The sequence below is a fragment of the Pinus tabuliformis genome, chromosome 2_2, assembly GCF_031772625.1.
Source record: "Pinus tabuliformis cultivar Carrire ecotype Pingquan chromosome 2_2, CPIR1, whole genome shotgun sequence".
Classification (NCBI taxonomy): domain Eukaryota; kingdom Viridiplantae; phylum Streptophyta; class Pinopsida; order Pinales; family Pinaceae; genus Pinus; species Pinus tabuliformis.
The window spans coordinates 99,474,787-99,483,847 of record NC_142300.1 but is presented as its reverse complement, the minus strand read 5'-3'; positions in this window follow the sequence as shown (position 1 = coordinate 99,483,847).

Genomic DNA, 9,061 nt, shown 5'->3' with positions numbered 1-9,061 from the left:
AATACCATGGACCAATACTATGGATCAAAATACCATGGACCAAAAACTTCGGACCAAAAATTGGTTTCCCAAGGTATATTGCTTTCCTTTCTATGAAAGTGCGTGTGTACATTGTACACTCCTTTTGTTTTATTAACCTACGTGTATACACGGCTTGGACAATGGTGAACCTGTGTATACCTCTCTTTCTTGATTTTGTGAAGACTGATATATCATTCTTTGTTGTTTACCTACTATACTGTGATCTTTCATCTGAGTGAGTTTCCTTCTGAACTGATTCCTCAAAGTTGCCCTTCATTTCATGACATCTGTAAACACTACTGTCATGCATTTTGTCACATTTGATGTCTCTTCTGTAGATTCACCTAGTTACCATATATAAGAGAGTTGTTCTGCTACACGTGGGTTGCCATCAAGTACAACACATGCATCATAATGCCAACAATCTCCTCCTTTGGACTTGATGGAAACCATGTTGGTGTTGATTACTGCAAGCTGTAGAAACTGTTAGAGATAACAAGAAACACCAAAATACTCTCCCCCTTTGACATTAAGGGCAAAGGGCGGACTAGGATATCAAGGGAAAAGGGCTGGATATAAACATTGATCATGCTCCCCATAAGCACATGCTGAATTCTTTGATAAAAATCCCCCTTTGTTCATGCTAAGATATACTATATCATCCATGCTCCCCCTGAGCACATGCAGAGTCTGCAAATATTTCAAGAAGAAAACATGACTCTATAACTTAGCTATGTGAGTTTGACCTTTCTATCATCAACGACTCATACATACATCCATTCTCCCAACCAAGTGGGGATATACTGAACTTGACTCATCCACCCAACCAAGTGGGGATATATTAGTTGTTTATACATGAATGAACTATATAAATTATTGCATCATCCTTCCCATGCATAGAGGGGGTGAAAATTACATCATATGACCAAAAGACTACAACAGACAGAGAATTATTACATCATGGGTCTTGATATGACCTTTACATCGAATGATATAGATGACATTTATAACAGAGATCAAATATCTAAACAAGATTATGATAGCCATTAACAACTATCATACACCATGTATGATCTTCTCCATAAGCACCTGTTGATAACATCCAGACCAGCGACCTGTATATGTCCATCATTAGTTCCCAAGATATGATAGTGTAAATATCATCAACCTGTTGACAAACAATGTCTGCATATAGATATCAACTCATCCTCTTGATCTCATCAAGGTCAACTTGCTTCGTTTCCTTAGTAGAAGCATCGTATCATAACCTTCGATGAATCAACTCTGCATATGTCATACAAAATCATTCTCATCATATCATATGTGAAAAACACCATAGTCATCACATCATCATCAAGAACTGCATGATCTTTCACAAGAACCCTTAATATATCAACCATGTATCATCACTAGGGACCATCCCACATCTGATAAGCATCAATCAACATATGTGAGTATCAGCCTATCATCATAAGGTTAGAACTCATCATGTGTCTAAGTAAGCCATGTCTTCCAATAGCTACATCTTTATGCAACCTACAATAACACCATTCTCTTGGCCAACCAACAATATTTATCAATATGCAACTTGAGTAATCATCCATATATCCAACATACTGTATATCCATCAAAGAGATAGCACTATGTATCTAGAAAACCATGAGCTCATGATCATTTGTCAAGATTTCTTGATATCATCAACAACAACAATCCTCAACCATGTGAGAGCCAAGAGCTATAGGAATCCTGCATCATAACTGCACCATATGATCTTTATGCATCTTGAAGGCATGATGACAACAACATAAAGAAAATGAGTGGCTCATCATCAAATAATGAAGTTGTGTATTCAAGATTTGTACTTCTCTTTGTCCTTATGAAGATCACCATGTAAGCAACATATATGTACTATATGCATCATCAAAGAGTCATCCACAATCATCCATAGATCTGATCTGAATACCAACTATGTGACCCCAAGTGTCATATGAGATTTTATCATGGGAAACTCATAACCGTAACATAGCAAGATGTATCATTTAGCCATATAAGCATCATCATCATTGATTAGGTACCAAAGACTTCTAATCATAATTCCAACAATGCTTTATTAGAAGCATAGTATGTTCTCCCCCTGAACCTGTTCCACCTGTTCACTGTCAGATTTGATCATTGCATATATTAGTAAGAAGCATCAAGGTATCATCATCAATCAGATATACATCAAATTATCAACAACTTGTGAGGATCAAAACACTTCTAAAGAACATCCACAGACTATAGTAATCTATCATCATGACAGAAATGATAACTGATAATTGTCTGAATCATGTCAAATTAGTTTTTCTAAGTCTGTCCCACTACATTTTTCTCAAACCACATATATGCGACTGTGCAGCTTCGAACTCGCATATATATGCGACTTGTCTTCATGAAACTTTCGTATGTGATTTAGAACATTGAAGTTTCACACTTTCAGCTCCCCTTGAATCTGTTATGTCTGTACACTGTGCCATGTCACATTTTTCTGACTATACTTCCTTCTTCTTCCATATTTTCGAGTGTGATGACATTTTATCCTTTTGAAATTTCCTCCTGCATTCCTTTGCTATATGTCCAAACTTGTTACATGCATAACATCTTACATGTTTCATATTTCTTCTATAGCAATCAATGGCTTTGTGACCAAAAATATTGCTAGAAGAAAATATCCCTTAAGGTACCTGGAAGCTGACGATCTTTCTGTGTGATGGTCTTGAACCATTCTCTTTCTGCATCTTGCTGCAACAGGTCCAATATTATGACATATAAAACATTCAACATTATTTATTTGGGGAAATGACTGACTATCACTTGCATAGTTAGGCGTAAAATATTTTCTTTGAAGAATTTCTTTCCTTGGTTGTTGATAGGATTGACCTCTCATTTCCTTGTTGAGAATTTCAGATTTTTCATTAGTGTTCCTTATCTTACTTTGCGAGGTAGATTCAACTTCAATAGACTTATGAAAACCAAGACCAATTTTGATGGTAGGAGACCTTTGACTATTAACAATATCATCCAAGATCTTAGCACTATCTTGAAATTGTAAGAGCTTATCCTTTTCTTCTAATTTATCTTTTAGAATATTTACCTCAACCTGATGTTGCTCTTCCTTTTCAAGATACTGCTTCTTCATGATTCCTTCAATTTTTCTTCCTTCTTCCATCTAATGCCTTAATTCAAGAACTCCGTTTTCTTGTTTTTCAAGATCTTGTAGTAGTTCTTTATTTTGCTTATTTGATTCTTCAAGATCTTCTTTTAGCGAGAGAATCTTAGCTTCAAGACTTTCATAGTAACATGATCTATCTCTGATTTTCTTGATTGTTTTGCTCCTTTCATTTACTTCATTTCTTAATGACGTCACTTCATCTTGTAGCTTTTGACATTGATCTTTATTTTCCTTGAATTGCTTCATTATTTTGTTTCCTTCCTCTAGTTGAGCTTTTAGTTTGGTGGCCTCTTCTTTGAAGGCACATTCCCTTTTGTCCAATAGATCTTTTTGATCTCTAGTTTTTTGCCGTAAGCCTTTTAAATTCTACCTCTATTTGATATCTTTCTTCCTCACCCATAAGAGAAAATTCAGTTGTTTTGCTATCACATTCATCATATTCAAATGGATGGAGAAATGTATCGCCAGAGGATAACAAATTCATACCTGATAGTTCTTTTGCTTGTTCATCTTCATTTTGAGGTGATTCTGAATCTGAAGAGTTGCTTCCACATATTCCCCAATCGATTCTCCCATTGTCATAGTTCCTTTGAGATGTCTTCTTCTTCTGAGGCACTTTCTTCTTTAGCTTCTTTCCCATTGTTCCATGGATCTATTTCAAGCGATCAAGCTTCTACCAAAGGACCTGCTCTGATACCAATTGTTGGAAATAATACTGAGAGGGGGGGCGTGAATCAGTATTATTCAAGTCAATAATATTTTTCTTTTCATACTCAATTTCATATATGCTACTTAAATGAAAGTAACCCGCATGTGCAAACAACTATGTTTAAGGAAACAAGCATATATCCAACAAACTAATGATTCAGTTAATTCATCATATGTCGATCTTTAATCTGATCATGAGTACTTTATTAAACATTAAATAATAACCATGTGTAGTTAATAACAGAAAGAACCATCACACATAAGCAACACACATGAACACCAAGATGTAAGGTGGAAACCCAATGTGGGTAAAAACCACTTGCTGCTGTCATCTCTGTCTTCTTTTAATAATAAGAAAAATATGTTTACAATTTTGTATTGGTGCAGTTTTATACCAGTATGCAGGCTTCTACCTGCATAAGGCTACAACCTTTTGTCATTCTCCATCTTCTATTGGAAGGGAGCTACAACCCCCTAGCTCTTGTACTAGCTGATATGTTTACTAGTACGTAGGTGTTGGCCTACAGAAGGCTACAACCTTCTCTTTTCTTCCAGGGACCCTGTTTCATAAATTTTCAGACTGGATACTCCTGGAACACAACATCATAATCTGAAGGCCACGTTTCATCCAATTTTCATACTAGACCCATCAACAACATTGAAGCTAAAAATCAATCACCACTGCAATCACTGAAACTCAATCATTACTTTATGAATCAACAAAACTCAATCAATCACTGACACCCCATGAGTCTCTAACACAACTGAATCAAATACTTACTGAACCTATATCACAACTGAATCAAACATTCATTCAAACTTAATAAAATTCAATCAATTAGCTGGAACAGATAGATCACTGTAACTAGTACACGGATCTGAACTCAGAACACTGCATCATCATTCAGAAACAGCTGTAACCAAAAAACCATGCATGAGAGTGTATACGCAACTTGGAAGAGCCGAACTAGCATGTATACGTAGCTTCCCTGAAGCAAACTAGCGTATAGATCTGCAAACACTTTGTTTCACTTCCAGACTTCAAACATAATCACACATAGAGGATAAAACATGTGTTAGTGATCAGATATAGCCCATCCATTATCAAATAACATAATGATAAGTCATTATGATCCAGATCCATTAGATTTTATCCATCAAAACTGAAGCTAATCACAATCAACCAATCTGAATATGTAGAATATTGTCACCATAACATAAAGAAAAAACCCAAAACTCTGCATCAACAACCAGAACCAACTGTAACTTCAAACATCATAGTTCATAAGGTATATGCTACTTCGATGTGTCAAACCTACGTGTATATGTGATTTTACCAAATTCAACCAACGTATACATTTTTAAATATTCATTCATAATTTTGCAGCTATTCCAGACTTTAGTTATACCTAGATCATAATATTTATAGAACAACACATGTGTCAGTATATAGATCTAGAATAAACAAGATCAAACCATGTAAAGATAATTCATTCCAATCCTTAAGATCCTGATCCATCATTAGATCTTGTACTCCATCAATTGCTAAGGTTCCTCCTTGGCTCAAATCAAGTAGAGCATCATAAACCCATAACATGCATACTAGATCTCACACTTTATCAAATATTCAATACTTATCTCATTGCCTAACGATCTTCTCCTCCTTATATAGTTTTAGGCCTTTATCAATACCATGGACCAAAACCACTTAGGACCAATACCTTGGATGAAATACCTAGGGTCAATACCTCAGACCAAATACCATGGACCAATACTATGGATCAAAATAACATGGACCAAAAACTTCGGACCAAAAACTTAGTTTCCCAAGGTATACACGCTTTCCTTTCTGTGAAAGTGTGTGTGTATGTTATACGCTCCTTTTGTTCTGTTAACCTGCGTGTATACATGGCTTGGACAATGGTGAACCTACGTATACCTCTCTTTCTTCATTCTGTTAAGACTGATCTGTCATTCTTTCTATTTACTTGCTATACTGTGATCTTTCATCTGAGTGAGTTGCCTTCTAAACTGATTCCTTGAAGCTGCCCTGCATTTCATCACATCTGTAAACACTACTATCATGCATTCTGTCACATCTGATATCTCTTCTGTAGATTCATCTAGTTACCATATATAATAGAGTTTTTCTGCTACACGTGGGTTGCCATCAAGAACAACACATGCATCATAATGCCAACAGGATCTGCTCCAGAGGTTGCAGAGGTATTAGTTGAAGTTCCCAAATCACCATGGATACCTATACCGAAGCTGACCCCAACCAAGGAGAGTGTGAAGGATAAGAAGGGCAAGCAGGCTGTGATACCCGTGCGTGCCTTGCCAAAGCGCTATGACGAAGTAAAATGTACAATGCGAACTGTCGCTCTCCCATAGAGATTGGCGAAGCTGTAGTAGGATAAGAAATTGAAAGAACATGTATATGTAGCACAATACAAGAAGGCAGTACTGAAGGCGTGCTTGAAGCCCTGGTTAGATGAGGCTTATTCGGTCACGACTTCCATTGAAGGCAAGCTTACTACTCTACAAGCTACTCAACAGAAGCTTCAAGCTAACAGTTCAGGACCAGTGACTGAGCAATTGGTTGAAGAAGCGAAGCAAGCGGCCGCACAGTGCACTGCCTAGGTTGCGGTCATACAGATCAAACTGGGAGGTCTTCGCACCAAGATCTCCACACCCACACAGTGACTCGAGGGTGAGTCACCATGTTTGTTTTGGGGGCCTATTGGGAATGGGTTCCCCCAAGGAGAGTTTTGGGGCTAAAATCGCTTGTTTTGGGATAATTTTGTAATAAAGTTGTGAAGTGTTCGCATTTTGTTGTCGCAGAGTGCGAAGGTGTCATGAGTCATAAAGGGTTGTCTGCCCTTATTTTGTAAAGTGTAAAGTTGGTTGTAAATATCCACCCATGGTCTGCGGACCATGTGATTGTATAAAAAGGAGCTAAGTAAGTAAGATCTAAGTATTTAAGAAGTAATAGACAAGTTTTGGAGTTTTGGTAGAGAAGTCTATGTGTTTCATGTCTTAGCTTAGGTAGAGGCTCTACAGCTGAGTGTGTAGAGGCCTAGGGCGGAAGTTTGCAGTTGAGTGCGCGGACCCCTGCAGATGTGAGCGTAGGTGGATAGAGTCTGTATTAATATGAAGATATCAATAAAGAGAAGTATTTTGCAAGTTCAGTGTATTTATTTATTGTTAATGCATATGCTTATATTGCGTTTTGGATTTAATATACTATGTTCACGTGATGCATGAATGCATGTGATTGTATTGGTTAATTGAACGCAAGTAAGAATATCTGTTTACGTGACGCTAACTGTGATTGTTTAGTAAGAATATCTGTTTACGTGGTGCTAACTTGGGAACCTACAATATGCTGTCATAGCAGCGCAAAAGTGCCTGGATCATGGGTTAAGGTTATGCGAAGGTCAATCATACACCTTCGTGGAGGTACTAAAGGGTGGAATAAAGGGGTAGACTATCAGAGCCCTAAAGCTTAGTGACTTGTGCAAAAACAAGAAAAAAAGTTATAAACTGACTTCATGACCATCTCAGGGTGCAGAAACTTGGTTCCAACATACCCCCGTACTGCTTCAAGTGAGACTTTGGTCTATGCTCCTCAGGCTGATGCCAAATGGGCCACTAGTGTAGGGATTTTTTTGGCTAACTAACACTAAACCTGGGTCAGGGCCCACAAATCCAACACTGGGTAAGTCCGCTTTACTTGTCTTTTGCAGCATTTCTGTCAGTTTTTGTGTTTTGGCTTGTGTGAGTGTTGTTTGCTTGATTTATGTGAAATGCTTGCTGTCGTTTTCATGCATGTTAGCATGTATAAGCACCATTTCAATTTTCGTTTGCATCACATTTCCGTCGCATGCATGATTGATACGAATGGAAAATGGCATCAACCCATGGCACTCATCCACCCATATTATTCATCGACCCATGGAATTTACCCATGGTATTGTAAATGGCATCCACCCGTGGTATTGTAAAATCCACCCATGGTATTCATTCACCCATGGAATTGACCCGTGGTCTTGTAACTAAAAAATACTATAAGTAACAAGTCACATTTTGTAAAAGGACAGATTGTCCGCCACAATGTAGCCTTTACAATTATTATCGGTTTTAATAAAAAGTTTCTTTGTAGTTTTTGTTTATTGGGCATTCTCCTCTTTTTTTTTCTTCTGGCATTTCAATTTTTTTTTCAGATCTTGGGGTCTTTCCCCAAGATCCATTTCAATCTTTTAGATCTTAGGGGCCTCCCTGATCCTTCTACTTCCAAAAACAGGTTATAATAAATATTTTGAGTTATATTGACTAAGTTATGCCCATTTTAATTTTGGAGCAGCATTCGGAGTGGGTTCCCATTGGAGACGTGCCATCCCACCCCACTTTAGTAGGCACCTGCTTCACATTCATCAGTTTCAGCATAGCATCATTCGGCTTGGGTTATTTGGAGATGTGCCCTCCCACCCCAAGCTATGTAGGCACCTGCTACTTCATCAACAACCAAAATCATGGTGATGGGTCAACCGCATAAAATCCTTGTCATCGAAGTCCATTTTATAGGCCGCACACTGTCAGAATCACAGTTGCTCACAAGCATTACAGGGTATCTCTATCCTCAGATCTTCGTTTATCAGGGTTTTGGGTTAACCACATAAAACCCTTATCTTCAGTGGCTCTTCATATTCAACAAAGGATTTGCAGGAGGGAACTTTACGCAATGGGGACCATTGCTTCTTAAGGAGGGAGGAATGATACGAATGGAAAATTGCATCAACCCATGGTACTCATCCACCAATATTATTCATCGACCCATGGAATCTACCCATGGTATTGTAAATGGCATCCACCTATGGTATTGTAAAATCCACCCATGGTATTCATTCACCCATGGAATTGATCTGTGGTATTGTAACTAAAAAATACTATAAGTAACAAGTCACATTTTGTAAAAGGACAGATTGTCCGCCACAATGTATCGTTTACAATTATTATCAGTTTTAATAAAAAGTTTCTTTGTGGTTTTTGTTTATTGGGCATTCTCCTCTTTTTTTTTCTTCTGGCATTTCAATTTTTTTTTCAGATCTTGGGGTCTTT